Source organism: Ciconia boyciana, chromosome 16 (assembly GCF_034638445.1).
Source record: "Ciconia boyciana chromosome 16, ASM3463844v1, whole genome shotgun sequence".
Classification (NCBI taxonomy): Eukaryota; Metazoa; Chordata; class Aves; order Ciconiiformes; family Ciconiidae; genus Ciconia; species Ciconia boyciana.
The window spans coordinates 3,710,643-3,729,512 of NC_132949.1; the positions used below are offsets into that span (position 1 = coordinate 3,710,643).

Sequence of the window (18,870 nt, forward strand, 5' to 3'; positions counted from 1 at the left end):
TGTGCTGTTGTGTGTAAGGAAAGCTCAGGCAATGGCTCTGGGTATGTGTGTTGTGGTAGGAGAAATCTGCTCCTTGAACCAAGTTCTGTCTGTAGTTACTATTGAGTTTTAGGGCGAATGAGTTCTTCCATTCAGGTTATTTTGCTATATGGAGTTGATTAAATTAAGAGGATGACAGAAATCAAATGGGTGATGGGAAAGAGAATGATCTTGCTTGAGAAAATGATCAAGAGGTATTTTCTGTTGTGCTATCTGTAATATCGATAAGAAAATGTTTGTTTTTTCCCCCTGTTACAGCCTATTTTGAAAAAATAGAACCCTTAATTCTAGCTCTTGTTGCATGGGCAAAGTATTTATCCCTAGGTTGAGGCTTGAAAACAGAGTAATTTATTCTTCTGTGGTATCTCTTCCTGCAGTTAGAAATTCATTCTGACCTGATGGTGAGATGCAGGGTAACAGATGCAATCTTTGGATCAACCAGCTACAGCTTTTGTGTTAACCAGTCATCAGGAAATATCACTAAATTACTGGAGTACAAAACGCATCTGTTGGAAATATGTTTAAGTCTTTTGTGAAATAGGATGGGAAAAACATTGCTAGAATGGGGAGTGGCTTTAGAAACAGCTGTGCTAAACAACGAAGTGTGGACCATGTGAATGAGCTCTTTTCAGAAATCCGAGCAGACCTAGTTGGAGTTGGGTTCGTGTGGCTTCTCTCCAACTGTTTTGTTTCTCTGACTATTGCATAAATGAGTTCTGTAGTTTGTTCGGGTTTTCTGTCAGTTTGAAATCTGCCTGTGTGCAAGTTGGTGGGCAGTAGCCTAAATGCATACGTGGCTTTCCAAGAGTTAAATCTCACAGGTTTTAGTTGCTTATAATTCCAGATTTAGTCTCGACTTCACTAGGTATGTTGCCTCTTTATTTTTGAAGGAATGCTGTCTTAATTTCTGCATTCAAAAGGAAAGCATTAAGGCTATGAATCAACCCTTTAACATTTGCTTAGCCCTCAACTTTGATATTTTATTAATTTGTTTTAATGGCATAATCCATGTTGCTATGAGGATGCTTTTCAAAGCCACATGTCTGCTCTTAGAAACTGATGTCCTACTGTGTTTTATAACAGCATGTCCTAATTCTAAAGTTGCCTATCATGCAGCCCTGCTGCAAGTGCTCCCAGCCTTTTCCCTTCCTCGCCATCTCACGCTCTCTCTGTACAAGTGCCGTAAGCCTCGCTTACCTGTCCTTAAAAGCGTAGTGGCAATTACAGCACCAGAACTTCTCAAAGCATTGATGTGGCACTTGAAGTGGAAGCCCTGAAGGAAGATAATGAGTTCTGTATTACTTGTTAACACAGGATAAAACGTCAGTTTCTTTCAGCACTCTTGATAATGAATCCTTCAAAAATTTCAGACTGAAAATAGAAAAAATATTTTTGCTAATGCATATTTTGGACTTTGGTTTTAGGAGAGGTAGAACATTGGTTATTATTTAACACCTGTAGTATCTGCATAATAGTTCTAAAATTAGTCAGTGCTGGTTTTAAAATGTGAATTGCTTTCAAGTCGAGTTGGGATGTGGAAACATCTCTCTCTATCTTATTTATTAAGTTATCTCATGAGACCAGTTTACACAAAGATTCTATTGAACAATTTAAAATGTCGAAGTTTTCTCGGCTTCAAAACAGCTGTGTCCAAAATGGGTTTTGTGTTGATGGGAAACTCTAAGCTTTCTCTAGGAGAATGAACTAAACCAGTGTGTCTTTTTTAAATTGCGCCTGTCTCTCCAGATCAGTTTTATGAAAAGAGCCATTTGTGAGGATGGTGTTTTATTTTAGGGTTAAAAATTCTCCATGCTGTCTCCTGAGAAAATACCAAGATCTCTGATAACACAACTTTTTACTTACAGATTACTGATAACGTTTAAAGGCAGAAATTTATCAGAGATCCAGATGTTATAGTTTTGCTTATTACCTGTGTACACATACCCTTAGGCTTTCTTTTCACACATGGACTTGCAGATCATAACGTGCTTATGGTACTCTGAACTAAAAATGTTTCCAGTTTTTCTAAATGTTATCTTTAGACAGTAACACTCTGCATTTCTGTCATTGATTTAAGGCTTTCCAAAACATTACAAATGTAGTTGCATTGAGTCTCATTTGTGTGTTAGACTGTCTCCACCTGTGAAACAGTGAGATGTAGCAGTGCTCGGGTTACGCAGATCGTGTCAGAATCAAGGACACAAGATAAATATGTAAGACAGGACTTTGTTGTTGTTGTTTTTCATCGTTGTTGTACAGAGTCTGTGCAAAGATGTATTTATGCTTTACAAGAATCCTTGTCCTAAGGAGTTTGACTGTTAAAGGGATGAGTCAGTATAAAGAACAGAACAGTGCAATTCAGAGCAGTGATACAGTACTCTGTACAGTGCTGCTTCATCAGAGCATCTCCTGTGTTTGCCCTTGCTCTTTATTCTGCGGAATAAGGTGTGGGGGTTTTTGGCTGGTGGGAAGCTGTGGTTTTTCAAGTAGAATATTATAGAGGAGGTCATTGTGTAGAAGCAGAGTCAGTTAATTTGGGCTTTCAGTGAGGAATTATTTTTATAACTTGTTATACCTGAAGAATGAGTTATGTTATCTTACTCTTCCATTTAGTTTTCTGATGGGGAAGTGTATTCTTTTCTAAACCTCTTTTGCCTTCCGTAGGATGCTACGTGACTCAAGGGTTGTTTAAATGAGAACAAATGTACAATGGATACCTTTCTCAATGGCTGCTTGCTCCTGAGTAATCTGTTCCTAAGATCATCCAGTTAGCTGGCATTAATTCCGTTCTGTGATGAGTTTCTGTAAACTGCAACAACCCTGCCCGTGCCAGACCCAAGCTTGTCACTGCTCCAGTGTTGTCATTTTATCACTTGCTTGACAGGTGTGAATTTAAATTCTGATTTCATACTTAAAAGATTTTATGTATTTAGGTTGGAAAGTCAGTGCGCTGCTTCCTCTGTTTTAGTCTGTTATAAGATTTAGCTTAGGAAATCCACGTGGATCTGAGATTTTTTGCAAATTATTATGAATACCGATAGTGTCTGCTACCCGGGCTTTGTTAAATCACTGTTTGCAGCTGAAAGGTTATGTGTAAGGGCTGAAGAGGCGAACATACGTTAAGGTTAGAGTGTGGTTTGTACTATATTTCTGAAATTTAGAATCCTCCTTCTAGACCACAGCACTGTTTTTGGGTCATGATTAACACAGCAAAAGTTTATCCAGTCATACTAACAGAATCTTGTTATCATCGCTGGAGTCTGTTTATAGAGAAGAAACGTTTTAAAAGCTTGTTGCAGATGGTGTTCCATCTTTCAAGATAATAAGATTAAAATGTGTGACCAGAGTGTCTTAAAACAAAAAATGGGATGGTGGTGGGATACTGTCACAACCCTTGTGAAACAGACAGTGATGCAGTAAATCGATGTTGTAGCGATTTTGATTCTGGTGGAAACTTGGTACAGCTGCGTTTCAAAAAGCCTGGAAAAACTATTTATAGTAACTAATTTCTGCAGATAGCAACAAATTCAGCATGCTATCACCATCTTTGGGATGTTTCCTTATTTGAAGCTGATGGAATGAAACAGAGAGGTATTAAAAATACAGCATATAACATAGCTATAAACCCCCTCGGTTCTAGAAGTATTTGCTCTTACTGACATCGCTTCTTTCATCCTGGAACACCTTTTTCATCTTCAGCTCCTTCTTTGACCTCAATTTGAGTCAAATTCTTTCTAGTTTGGCAGCTCTCAAGCTGGAGGGAGAGTACCTAACTTATCTTGGAGATGGCAAATGCTTACATACCAGCCTGCTTCCTTGCAGGGCTGTGCTGGAGCCTGGAGCAGCGGGGCGGAAGGGTTTAGCCTGAAATGCCTTGGCTTGCCCTACCCTGCCTCTACAGCCCAGATCGTTCTAACGTCTGGGGTGAAACTTGTGTGGGCTAATTCTCTTCTCTCCCACCCTGGAAGGGATTTGTGCCTGGCAAGAGTTTACCTGCCCTGAATTTATGCCATCATGATAGTTATTCATGTGAAAACGTAGGAGAAAGAAATGTGGAGCAGGGAGCAGAGGAGAGAGAACAGGAGGAGCCGTGGTGGAGGGCGAGTGCCGTGAACAGGAGAGCTGGAACCTGCCCGGGCGTCCCCTCTCAGGACAGCCGGCAGTGGTTCCTGCAGTGTATGCGCAGCTGGGTTCACACTTTGCCACAGGTCTTCCGTGTTTTTAGAACACTTTGAGTGTCAAACTTTGAGAAGGAATGTATTCCAAGAAACTAAAACCTTCACAGGATGTTGTTTTGCCTGTATTTGAAAAATTTCAGTTTTATATTTCACCACTCTTTTTCACTCTTCAGATTTTATTTGAAATGAAGTATTTTCTTCTAGCTCTTGTTGAGTCTTTAGGGAGACCGTTTGTTTTTTTTTTTCAGTTACTCATGTTTTATTATTAGCAATAAGTGAAAAGTAGTTTGTGCTATTTAATTTCATTAAAGCCTTGTATGATAGTACTTGCATCAAAAATTCAATTAATAAATGGCAGGATCTTTGGCTTCTACTTTTTTGCTTTGCCACTAGCAGTCATTTTAGCATACACAAATATTTTAGAAATGTATTCTGAAACAATTTTTGGATTCTTTAAATGCGAAGTGTAGTCATTTAATATTATAGTTAGAAATAAATTTATAATGAAATTTCATGTGACCTCCATCTTTTTCCTTACTTTACTATCAGATTAATTTTACTTTATTACTCTCAACAAATCACGCTCTGAGCTACAACGGTCAGCCGGTCTGGGCTAAAAATAACCTAGGAACCCCTACCCTGTATATTGTGACATTACAGCCTTTTATTTACAGACATCTTATATGGAAGAGTAACTTTTATGATGTGCAATATAGGAAAACTCGGGCATTCTTTGTGGGGCATTTAAGGTGTTGGAACATGGTTTAACGTGCCTGAACAGCATTATGTGTTACGTTGTTTATCAGACTAAGGGATTCTGCGAGCAACCTCGTGCAGTATAACGAGTGCAGTTTAGTTGCTGTATGTGCTAGATATCTCTGAAATACTTTATATTAATAGAAGATTAATGTGATATGAAAGAACCCCCAAATTTACGAATCCCTTCAAGCCCTGCTGATGAAATGCTCTTATTTCCTGTTTTGCAGTGGAGAGCTGAGGCTGGGAGAGGCACCCGTGTGTAAGCACTGCATTTCCTGTGGGGATGGCAGCTTGTGTAGATGCAGTTTGACCTTATCGGGTAGTACAGGTATCGGTATCAGCGTAGCTTTGGCAGCACAGCATTCAACACAAGGTGTAGAACCTGCCTGAGAAGCTGAGTAGCTGTCTGGCAGCCAGTCTGCGCTGGACCTTGCTCTGGGGGTTGCTCTGCCAGGGGTACCCAAACCTGCCTGGGGTCTATCGGGCCTGGATCAGAAAGCACCAGTTCTTAGCACTGCGTATGGCAGTTCGAGCACCGTTGCCCCCAGCCCTCAGTTGCCTTGCTTTTATTCCTTTAAGAATGGATAAAAATCTGAAAAATGAGCATTATACTTACAATCTATTTTGTTTCTCTTATTTAAATAAAATACTTAAAACATTTGGGAACTGACACTTTAGAGCCACGTCATTTTTAGCTTGCAAGGACAATTTCTCACTTTTCCCCATAGAGCACCTCTGCCAAGGGGAAACACACTTCATGTTTTAAGTGGTAAGACTTAGAATATCTTGCATAGGAAGATCTGGAGCAAACCACTCCACCTCCCCCAAACATTAATTACTACTCTTTAGAAATAATTAACTAAGGACTATTGATACTGCCAGCCTCATCTTGGTACGAGATAATCTCTCCCTGGGACTTGGAATGTTTGTTTCTGTGCAGATAGTTCTAAATGAGCATTAACTGTGTGTGCCATCTCGTACTTCCTCCGTGTTAAAACTTTCAGTGGATTACTTTACAGGGTTACATGTTCCATTTATGGAATTATAAAAGGAATTAGAAAGATGATTTAAAACACCTTCTTTCACTCCTGTTAACACTCTCAGAGGTGTTGGCTGTTGGAAATCATTAAATATTTGGCTGGACTATATGTTCTCTATGATATATTGTTTGAATACTGCTGCTTGATTTTTTTCTCATGTAAATGTTTTCCTTCCTTTCTATTTTGTCAGTTATCCTGTATGTAGGTTACTTCAGCAATGTTATGACAATTAAAGATTTCTTATCCTGAGTTTAATAGTGATGGTAATAAAAACTATACAGTGAAGCTTGCTTTGTGTTGACTGTATGTAGAATGTTTGGGGGGAAAAAAAATTACTTACCAAAAAACAATCTCAGAAGAATAATTTTAAGAAAATGAAGGACATGCAGTGCTTACACACTGGTGTGAATGAAGCAAATTGGTTTGTATTTCTGTATTGTTATCAGTCTGTTTGTGGAAAAGTTCCCAAGGTCTGTTCCTGCTGTGATTTATGTTTCTGTTGTCTTAGTCATTTACAGAAGCTTGGGTGCAAGGTAGTTAAATTCATGACTACGTATTGTTGAAGCTCACTTTGTCTACAAAATGTTGCAGAAATTTGCCACAGAATACTCATTTATACTAGATAATAATCTATATTTAGGTAGAATATTCCACAGCTGAAGTTTTTATTCTGTGCTCAAATCTAGGGAATAAGCTCACCAGTTGTCTTTACAGTTAAATTGGTTAAACTAAGTGCTGTCATCTCTCATCTTTTTTTAATCTTTCAGAGCTTATTTATATTCAAGTTATTGTGTAATTAGAGCATTTAAGACTGAAATAATATTCACTTGAAATCATGATGTAATCAAACTTGTCACGTTAGAAGAAACTTCTACATATTTCCCCCAAATATTGTAGTTTTTAATATTCTGAAATGTATCAATTTATTTCTTGAGTCTTCATTTTAATTTTAAATAACATCAAAGCCTTAAAAATGTTTAGAAGTGAAGATTTCCTTTGGTATTTGGTTTTGGTGATGAGCCACTGTTTTTGACTCTGTGGATCGCTGATAAATTATTTGTATTTATATAATGTTTGAATATAGATGCATTTAGGTTTCTATATAAATTTATTTTTAATTGTGACCGTAACTTCTCCTGCTCTTTGGTGCTCTTGCTGGGTGGCCTAGCAGTGATACATTTCACAATTTAAATGTAGCGAAACTTTGAAATGAGTGATGCCAAAAATAGTGTTTTCCTACTTGAATGCAGTGTGCCAGGGAGGTGAGGTGTACTCCCAGATGCCAGCCAGTTACAACGTGTTTGATGTACTTTGTTTTAAACTTTTTCATTTTCCCACAAAATTAATTAGTCTTTTAACTCCTATATAAAAGAGAATTTTATTCTTGCTAAAAATAGCTGTGGTGCTCATCCCCTTGACTGCATTTTGTTGAGTATTAGGTATCTCTCCTGGCTGTTCTGTATGATGCTTATTTTTAGGGCCTCTATTAATATCTTTAAATATATGATGTAAGAAGACTAAGGCAGTGTTGAACTGGAAAACTTAATTATTGTCTTTGTAGTTTTCACTGTTAAACGTGTGTAGAAATCCATACCAGTGTTATATACAGGAAGTTTTAAACTGGAGAAGGTGAAGTACGTGAAACTGAAGTATGTGCCAGCATTTTTGGAATGTTAAAACGCACAAATTTAAAGGAGGGGAAGGTGTCTGTGTTTGTGACCACTTCCATTATGTGTATATTTTGCAGTATTTGCTAACTTATGTAGGGACCTACATGGTCAAAGTAATTGTTACTTCAGCCAAGAAATGTTGATTAACTAAACACCATAAATGGAGAGGTTTCCAACCAAATACTCGATATAGTGCTCTCTGCATATGCAGTGTAAAGGTTCTTGTAACTATGGTTATTCTGAGCTGTGTGTCTCCTTGAGAGTGTTGCAAAACCTTAAGTCTCTTAGATGATGTGCTCTAGATTTTTCACCAGATTCTGCCATCCTAAAAAAAAAAAAGAGAGCTTATTAGCCTCTAATTATTTTAAATGAAAGATCTGAAAGTTTTGTTCTTTCTTTTCAGCAACAATTTTAGGATTATAAATTACCTTTCTGATAGTACTACCACTTACTTTTATCCTGTACTGCTTGTTTACTGCTTTTGTTATTATTGTGCTCTGTAATGGTTGGAATTGGTTGGCAGATACTGAAGGTATTTTTTCATTGAGTAATTGAAGACTGCTGTTGTACATTTAAAATACAGTCTGTTATTTCAGCTTTGTATTTCTATCATGTACTTTTTTTCTTTTTCACTTACGATGCTGCTAGTGACACTTTTATCTCAGAAGTACTTCTGTCATTCATGACAGTGATTGTGCGTTAATCTGAGGACAAATAAGTATATATTTGTTGTTTATAAGTTTAGGATGAAAATTGTAGGTCTTCTGACTATTGGAAGACAGTTGTCCCAGAATAGCTTTCCGAAGAGATTAGCAGACCAAGAAACCAAGTGATTTTAATATGACCTTCCAAAAAGAATTGTGTCATGGTTGCCAGTAGGAGCAAGGAGCTGGATTCAATTACCCTTGGAGGTTCTTTTCAGTGCTCTGTTCCTAATTAAGTAGGATTTTGCTATATTCAGCTAATAAGTTTTTATTGAGCTAGTAAATGCTGATAATATGAGATAGAAAAAAATTAATTGAAACTCATATTCTATTATTATAATGTATAGAAGCTGCTATATTAGTGAAAATATAAAAATATGATGATCTGAAGACTCAAGCATGAATAAAAAGGCTCTAAGGTTTTTACCAGGTTTCGTATGTTTTTCCTCCTTACAGGCTGTCACTGTGTCAAAATCTGTTTTGGAGGGGTTTTTTATATGATGCATTTCAGTAATCTTCCTGTAATACTATGATAAACTGCTTAGTTTGATGGAGAATGTTAGACATTATTGGTAAAATAGTTAGCCCCTGTGAAATCAGTTTCATTTTATAACATGCTTTCAAAGGATATACTCTTAACAGCTGTGTAGCTATCCTTGCATTAACCTAGTCAACCCCTTTTTGAGAAAGGAGGTATGTCCTGGATTAAATTCTTAAAATCAGGCCATTAGGAACAATACCAGACAATCTGCATGATTTTAGAATGTTTACTCTTTTTATGTATGTTCTGTTTTGTGATAAACCTTTCTTATTTATGTCACTGTATCTTTTCTTTCATTGTTGTCTTGCTATGTAGACCTTTTCTGGAGCAATTGCACTGGTTATTAAGAGAACTTAACAGTCTTGTAGGCAGGTCAAAGCTGCATATATTTGTCTCCTTACTGATTTCTTTCAGCTCTTCTAAGCAAAATAGGTACCTTCCTTAATCTGTAGAAGGACACTTTTGGGCATAAATGTGTCTCATGAACTCGTAAAAACCATTTACAGAGGAGTTGAAAGTCCATATTTGAAGTTATTTTATATTCACTAGAATACAACATGCTCATTAATCCAGCTTTGATATTTTCTTGCTCAATTTTTTCCAGTCCTTTCATTTTCTTATGCCAAATAGACCTAGTATTAGTATGTCCCCTAGGTATAAAGAAGGGAATGCTCTCATTCCTAAATGATAGTTGTGGGGAGAGGGAGGAGAGTGGTTGTCTAAAGACTCTTATTTGTGCAAAAAACACAGATAGGATTTAAACAGTTTGCTAGAGCTGTCTGCCCCCCCCCCCCCCATGTTATTTCCTCTGTAACTTGTTTCAAGGAATATTTTTTTATATAACTCTGCATTTAGAGAGATGCAGACACTCCCATCCATTGGATACATTAGAGATGCAATAAAAAACTCTCTGCTGTTTTTAAAATGCTCAGATTATGTGGTATTTGAAAAAGAATTGCCCTGTATCTTCTCCTGCACTGAAAGCAAGGTCTCAGGAAGTGGCGACTGAACGACCTTGATACAGACTGTTTTCCTAGACTAAGTTTCTAAATTGTAGACCTTGTGCAGTTAGCTCCGGGCAAGCTATTGTATTTTACTTAGCTGCACTAAAGGTGTCTGAAAAGAATGCAAAGCTTGGCAGTAATTTGTAGCAGAACTACAGCATCACTCGTGTTGAGAAAGATGCTCGGGTTCTCCATTGTACAAGTGGGTTTGAATGCTTAAAGTGTACTTAAGGTATTTTAGAGAAACTCAACCTATGTGAGAATTTAACCCTAATTACAGTGTTACAATTACATTGCTTTCAGTACCGGAGGTAGTTTGATTCCAAGTTTGACCTAATTTTAGGTTTATAATCCCAACCAGTGAAGTCCTAGAGAACCTCAAACTTTACATAACCCTGATGTTTGGTTCTGTTTGTGGGACTCCTGGGAATATGCCTGGTGCTTTTTATAAGAAGCTTGCCTCTGTATAATGGATAGCTGAGATAAATCTTGTTCCTAGAGCGAGGCTGGTATTGATGATGACACCAGTGTATGAACAGGAGCTCAACTAAAAATCCATTTTAATTTCAGGCTCCATTAGTGATACAGGGAGAAATCATTATTTGTTAAACAGAAAATAAAAACTGATACATTTTGAACCATTTGTGTTTCAAACCTCAAAGCCAGTGTAATAGAATACAAACATGGTGATTGATATTTTTTCATTATTCCTTTCGATGTTTGAAAAATGAACTGTGAAAAATGACTAGACTTACTTTAAAATAAGAAAGTGTACTGTAGATGAACACTGCCACATGAGATAGGGGAGGTCAGGAGCGTAGATTAATTTCATCGTTCAAGCTATGCATGTAGTTGTGTAATCACGGTTGCATTTGGAGCTTGAAATAAGTACTAATCATCAACTAGTCAGAGAAGTTTAAGTGATCAAAAACAGTTCTTAAGTTTTTAGTGTTCTGCAATCATTTATTCCTTGACTAATTGAAGTGGAATATTCTCTAATTGTTTAAGATTGCATTGCCTATTTAAAATCAGCATTATGTGCAACCTCAGTGTAGATTTCTCTTGTGATGTTTGACTTTTCTCAGAAAACATTAACATCTCTTTGGACTCAACGTTGGTTGTTTGTTGTTTTTTTTAATTACTGCCATACTTGTTTAATTTCAAAAGTATAGCATTGGCTTTTCAAGCTGTTGACATGAAGTGAAAGCATTTTATCTGAAGTAACTGTTTTTCATTGTTTGGAACAGATCTTTAACAGAATCCAAAATATTTGAATCCAAATGTTTTTGGCGTAGCAAAAGTACTTAAAATGGGAGCAGTCTTAATGACATAAGTACATTTCAGTAAAGTAAGTTACCACCAAGGTGCACTGGATGACATAATTGATACCCAGTTTTCCATTATATATCACCTTTTTTTCCTTGAGAAATTTTTTCAGGGGACACTGTCCTATCTCTCTTTAAATTTGCTCACTTCTTGTTGACTTCCAGGACATCTGGTTTTTGTTTTATTCAAATCAGAGTTTTTCATGAGTTGCTGAATTCCTGGTACTGAACTCCAATCTGCAAGATACTGAACACTGTGCCTGCGATCTAGCAAATCGATTTGGTATGTGCCTGGCAGGCTTTTGAAAAGTCCCATTCTTACATGGAATGCCTTCTATGCTGAGACTTAGGAACACATGGAAGTAATCGCATGCAGTCTTCATTGAGCTTTAGGAGATGCATTGCAGTGACTCCGAATAGTAGAAGTACCAAGGTTTAAACTACCGCTACCAATAAAGTCATGGTGACATAGGACGCAGCATGGCTAGTCAGCCAAGTATTTATCCAGCCTCTCAAGTAGGTTTTACAACCTAAACTGAGTTACCCTCTTCTGCAGAAACAAATATGCTACCACCTGAGCGTGCTAGTTTTAGCAACACCAAATTCACCTTTAGTGAGCTGCAGTCATTTAAATATGTCCTAAGGTGTATTTTGCTCAGGTTCCTTTGTAGCAGAGTTATCGCAATCAATTATGGTAGCATTTACACTCTTCATATGTATTAATTTTCCCTGATGTAGTTTTTATAGCACAATTAAGACCTTTCTTTGAAGACATACGCATGGGAAACTGGAAACAGAAGGATGCTCTCGCGTGTACTTTTTTTAATTGCAAGCAGTTTTTGCATTTGTTTTAAAAGAAAATACTTGCTGTCTTTTTTACGTAGTTCTTTTGTCAAGAATATGGTGTATCCCCTTATGGGTATGTCAGGCAGTCTTATTGTCTTACAGATGTTTTTGTAGCTTGTTATGCTTGACTTATTACAAGATGCAAATATACAGTTTTATCTCTTAAATGCAAATGTTGTGGTGAAGGTAATGGGAAGCATGGACAAAAATAAACAAGGCAATTATGTTGCTTGCAGCCTTTGAAAACTGCATCAGGCCATGCCATGCTTGGCTGGAATGTCAGTTATACAGGAAGCAACATGTAATGACACTTTATGTATGGAACTTGTACAGAAATCCATGTGGAACAAGAATAAATCCTTCAGTTGACTGTTGCCATACAGTTGATGTTGCAATGCCACTGCCTTGTCCTTCTTTAGTTAAGTTTTTGTCAGTGTTCACAAAAGAAATCGCTTTTCTGAGTTGATCGAAACAGAGTGATTGTGCTATGGGGATATTTTTACCTTTAAGTTTTGGCAGTTCTTGTAAGCGCTGAGTGTGTGACTGTTTATAGCGGCTTACGGGTTTATAGCAGCTTAAGCCTGTGGCTTATGGGTGACACGCTACCCTACTATTCACTAATGATAGAAATTAAGAAGTTAAAACTGAGGCCAGTAATAGGGACAAAATACAGTATTCTCGTCTTAGTTGATAAGTCCTGCTGCACAAAAGCCAGGCAGGCTCCCTGCTAGTGCTCTCAGACCTTGCTGCTCGGAGGTCTATTAACTCCTTGCTTAGTGCAGATATCCATGAAGATAACGTACCACAGCATTTCTGTGATACTGTACTAAAATCAGCGCAGCAGTATGAACTCTTCACTGTATCCAATCACTAATCTTTTCTGACATTTTTAGACATTTTATGACACTGACATTGGCAGTGCTGATACATGCTGGTAATATGTTTAATAGTAAGCACATTAAAAAAGGAAGATGGTGAATGATCTAAGAATACAACTGAACTGTATTATTGTGCTGTTACTATCTTCTCTAATTAATAGATAAGCAAGCAGTACAGGCAACACTGTCAGCAGAAGCCCAAGATTAAGCTTTGATCTGACTCTTCATATTCTTTGAGAATATCAGTCAACTGTAAAGTTACAGTGGGCGGTAATGAAAGTAGAACATGACATTTCTTTCCTTTCCCCAACTAATAATCTGACCTTTTGAATCACTCTGCTTTAAAGCTGCAGAGTATTTTGAGAGTGAACTGTTTTCCCCCACCTCTGCCTTTCACTTTTCTGTGGAACTGTGATATGGAATAGAAATGCAGAATAAATGGAGGTGGAAGGGACCTCTGGAAGCCATTTGGTCTGGCCTCCTGCTCAAAGCAGAGCCAACCGCGAACGTAGATCGGCTTTGAAGTTTTGTCAGTTTGTTCAAGGTCATGTCTGGTTGGAATTGGAATATCCTCAAGGACAGAGATTTCTCAGCCTCTCTGGGCAACAGAGCATCGCTGTTCTGTTTCACCACCCTCATCATGAAAATATTTTTCCTGATATCTAGTTGGAATTTCCCTTGTTGCAATTTGTGCATGCCTTAGGCTGTCTTCCTTGCTGGGCTGCCAGACACTGGCCCAATCTAATTCTACTACTTCTCATTCGATAAAACTAGGCTGATGGTGTGGGTTACTGGTGGTATCATGGGCTGGGCTGTAGAGATTAGTTCTGGAAATGATGCAGTGCTGCTGTTCTGTAGCTTGGAAAAAGTTCACATATTTCAATGCCATGTGTTGCCTGTGTCCTTGGGTGGTATGCAAAAATACAGGGCCTAGTCTTGAGGAAATCATTTGCATGAGGAGGTGTCCAGCGTGCATGACTGGCATCGTTATTGCCTCTACAGACCTGGGTATATAATCAAGCAAATAACCAATATTATTTCCTGGATGATGTGCCTGGAAAAAATAAAAAAACCCAACCAGTTGAGAAATGTATGTTAGTCCTAATTGTGTTTCTTTATCTACAGAAACAAATTTAAAAGTTCATTTGAATTCCTCATGTCCTCTCTGTTTTCTTTACCTGGTGTTTTCATAATATTTTTCTTATAAAAGCATTATTTTAATTTTATTACTCTTTCTTTATTGTGGTAAATGATGAATTTTTTTTCTGTAGCTCTCTGTGACTTTCTAGTTGCAGAAATCAGGCATGGTCTTGTTGATTAAACAGAGGTGTAGTTTGTTTGCTTTTAAACTCTTCTGGCTTCTAGCCGTGTCTTGTACGTCCTACGAGCTGTGACTTTCCTCAGAGCTTAAATAAGGATATGACATGATATTCTGGAGTTCATGTCCCATGTGTTCGCCCCACCACCACCACCCTGGCTTGTGTTGCATTATTAGTCTCAAGGAAAATTCGGAGTTGGTGGGGGTTTTTTGGTGTTGGCTTAGTGACTGAATTTTACTGGGTTGTTGAGAACATAATGATATCCTTTGGTCACTTGTTTCTAATAGAAATTACGCAGTGGAGTCTAACTAGAAATGTATTTTTCATATGAAAGAAAGTATTTTCTAGGAGGCAGTGTAAGCAAACTGTTAAAAATTGTCAGAACTTTCATAAAGCTGTCGAACTCCTAGTTTATCTTGAGAATTTCATTACCTGAAAATTTTAGGCAAAAGATTTAATAAATCTGTGGTCTTTCTGTATTATATCCCAGAAGTGCGTCGGTAGTGTTTCTTTTTACGTTGGCTATCATTGTTTTCTATGAAGTTGAACAAAAAATATTGCAACAGGTACATTGAGCTAGGTAGGCTGGAGATTTAGGTTGCTGTTTCATTAAAAATAACTGTCTAAGCTCTGTAAGCTGCTTTTGCAGCTGCACCCGTATTTCTCCAAACTGCTTTTACATGCAGCATTTCTCCTAGCGTGTTATGAAAACATTCCCTCTTAGCTGTTTGCTTGTCCGCTAGATTTCAGAGTGCAAAAGTCCTTGCATTCAACATCATAATTTCTCTTTTACAATGCGTGAGTTATAGAAGACAAAGGAGCTAGCTACTCATAAGTTAGATGACTCATGGCTCAGTATTTGGGTTCAAAATACTTAGTAGAGACAGTCTTTGGTGGATCCGTGAAAAATATAGGTTTATGATTAAAACTTTATTCAGTCATCTTTTTTTCTCCAAGAAATGGCAGAATTTGCAGATGCGATTTGAGCACAAGACCAGTTTTTTTGTTTGTGATTGTTTCTTGGAAATGTATCAAGATTTTGATAAATTCACTTGTTCTCCCCTCTCTCCTATCCTTTCCTAAATAGCTTCATTGCTACCACTCATCTCTGGCTTTCATATTGCACAATGTCAGCTGGGATTTTTGATGTCCTAAATAATCAATACAGACTGCATTTGCAAAATTATTTCTTTAATGTAATTAGATGCACATTCTTTCCATCTCTTTAACACAAACTTGACTCAATACATTGAAGCTGAAATGAGTAGAAATTATAAGTAATGAAACTGTTCACATTTTCCAGGTAGGAGGTACTTAAGACAATTTATGTTTTCTTTTGTCTTGATGGTTAAAAATCTATGATTAAAAGGTGGGGTTTTTTTAAAGTAAAAATACCACAGAATCTTTCCTTACGAGAAAGAAATTCTTCTGTCCTGTCTTCCCCAGCTTCACAGTCCTTCTTCTCCCCCCTCCCCCCCTTAATTTAGGTGAGCACCAACTGTTTGCCTCCCTGCATTGGGCAGGAATAATTCCATCTCATGTCCAGCAGGAGTTTGTGTATTGCAGTTCAGGAAATTCTGGCTTATTAATCCACTTGCATATTAAATATTTATAATTATGTAATTATCAATCTTTATTCAGTTATTAATATTAATATTTAATTGAATCTCATCATAATTAAACTAGCAATAATGTATTAGCTATTGTATGATCAGTCTGCCAACACTTAAACTTGCTGCTGGTTGCTCTCTTTTAGTACATTCAAACAACTAATTGGTAGTGAAGAAACGGTTATCCCGTTGCTTAGCCGATGACTTTGCACATGTATGCATATCTCCTCTCCTTCTGGTTCCACCCTTTCCATTTTATTACATATAAGCAACTCTAGATAAAAAGTATTTAAAAAAAGAAAACTGAAAATACATGGTGCTGTGGCATCTACGGTTTTCTGCAATGATAACCTTTCAGTCCACTATCAGATGAGTAGCTCAGAAAGCATATTTCTTTTGGTTTCATTTTTGAAAATATAAATCAGAGAAAACCAATATTCTTAAGAAAGCAGAGTAGATACTGTAATGATCTGTGTGGAAGTATGACTACTGGAAATGTAGTTGAAGTTAGTATTGGAATTAGGTGTATTACAGCATACTATTCTTTGACGTTAAACATGTCAGTAGAATTTTGGCAAAGGTGTGTGCGTGTTTGTCAGCACGTTTTTACTGCGTGTTGATTGTGACCAAACTGCATTGTATAAATAACGAAAAGGTTGTTTATCATGGAGTACAAATACTTCTCAATATTAAAAATACGAATATTCTGACTATATCCTCTTAGTTCTTATTATATTGAGCTAAAAGCCTTGGCAGAACTATTTCTAGAAAATTCACATTACTGATTGTCAGATATGGACGTGCTTGCTGTTCACTTACAGCTCTCTTTAATGACAAACACTACTTGGAAATGGCTTAATTGGATTGTCTGCTTAATAGCATTAAGATTGTTGTGCTGGTTTAGCTGAGCTCTAATGGTCCTTTGGTGGTTAAGAGATCAGTAAAGCAGCAAAATGGAAAGAGAAACTCCAGATTTTAGATAAGAGTCTTTGCTCCTCAGAATACTGCTACTCTTAAAAAAAAAAAGAAAAAGGAGGGGGGGGCTGTTGAAGAAAATGCTCAAGATATTACCTATATTGACTAAATTTAGTCAGAATGCTTTATTATTCCCTTCTAACTGGTTCAACTGTACATGTTTCAGTTTCTGGTCAGCCCTGTGGTTTGCCATAAAGAGTAGTGCAAGCATGGAAATGATTGATTTTTTTTTTTTGTTCTGTTTGCAGTCTTGGTCCTACAGCTATAAAAAGGGATTTCTCAGTTAGTTACAAACCCCTGGGAAGTGAGCAAATTAACTTCTTGTTGCTCTTTGATGCTTCTAACAAGTAATTTCTGGAAATACAAATTTAGCATAATTTGGTGTTCCAAGTGCTCTAAGTCTTCGTATCTTGAGAGAAGAATTGAAAGAAATAAAGAAATAGCTAAGTGTCATAGTGGAGTGAAGGATTAAATGAAAGCAGTAGGCCATGGCATACGGACATTTTTTTTCTTGATCAAAAGACTACGGTTGAGTTCGTGTGGATGGAGGGTTTGTTTAATATTTCTCCCTGGCTTTCAAGACATTGTTGCAAGTTATTTGAGATGCCTGGTTTCCTATTAGCTCTGTGTGCAGAGAAGATTTCATTGGTCATGAGCTGTAATATGATTAGAGAAGACTACATGGGATGATAAAATAGTCTTTTGTTAGAAGTATATAATACATATTTAACAAAATTTCAAGAAGCAGATGGCTAATTAGGTAGTTTGGTAATGCTAAGCTGATCATATGTTCTAGCTCTAAATAAAAATGTAACAAAACTTCATTTGAATATTTTAAACAGACTTACATAATGTTTTCTAGTTAGTATTAAGTAAAGCGAGTACTGTTGGGATTGTCCATATTAATGTGAAAAGACAAAACTAGGATTCTGCTTCCTATTGAATCGGCCTTATCTGGTGTTGACTGTGATTCTCTTTCTTGAGGCAACACAAACTAAATGGGGTAGTGTGGTTATCATTTCAGTCTGTACGACTTTTCAAAACCACATCCAAAATGAAATTAGGTAAATACTAAACATAGGTGGAAAACTTAGTTATTTTTAATAACATTTCTATCTGATGAAATTCTAAGGCATTACATCATTAGAATGACTTAATTTTGTATGGTGTCTTTCCAGCTGTATGTCAAGTTCTTTTCCTGTATATTTAACTGTGAAAACAACATACTACAAGAAAACTACAAATAAAAATACTTAGTTACAAAACTAATTAGGGAGGGGAAAAAAGGAGATTAAAGAAGGGTTTGAAATTCTGGTTTGAAAGTGAAGTGAATATGAGACAGTTCACTATGGAAATTTAGGAGACAGTTATTTCCCAACAGTGAGGGTGTTGTGGGAAAGATGAAGATAGTGTCATCTAAGAGATGGGTGTAAAGGGAGGAAAGAAAATCCAGTCAGAAATATCAGGAAAAGGAGTTTTAAAAGTAATGAAAGGCACTTTTGTAATTGGGTCTGGGAATGGAGAAGACATTCAACTGCTCATAAGCTTGCTCTTCGGAAGAATTTTGTTTCCAGAAACTGATCATATGATATTGTACCATATATGACTGTTTGGATTAAATGCTATTGTATTTGTCAAACAAGTGAAACTGAGAATACTTCCTACACAGTATCATGTACCACATATGTAGCTCTTCATGAAGGCCAGAATTTGGAAACATTTTTCTCATCTATGTAGTGTGCAGAAATCAGCAATTTTTTATCCTCCCTCTCCCCTCCCTCCTTTTCCTGATCGTGCCTTTTCTTTTTAGTCTCAGGCTTGATAAGCTAAATGAAAGCGTAGATTTGCATTGTTTCCAGTCTGTGCAAAAGTAAAAATATAAAATACTTGGTGCTATCTCTGTGCTCTTTAGCTTGCTGCAGAGTTTTTAAAGGCTTTTTACAAGATTAATTAACATCTAAACTTCTAAAATGACCTCAGAG

The 18,870-nt window shown here is 36.9% G+C and overlaps 1 protein-coding gene across 3 annotated transcripts in view; it reads left to right on the plus strand.

The window, feature by feature from the left end:
- PRKCA (protein kinase C alpha) overlaps positions 1 to 18,870 on the plus strand; it is a 157,827-nt gene that overhangs the window by 17,344 nt on the left and 121,613 nt on the right. The window lies entirely within an intron of this gene.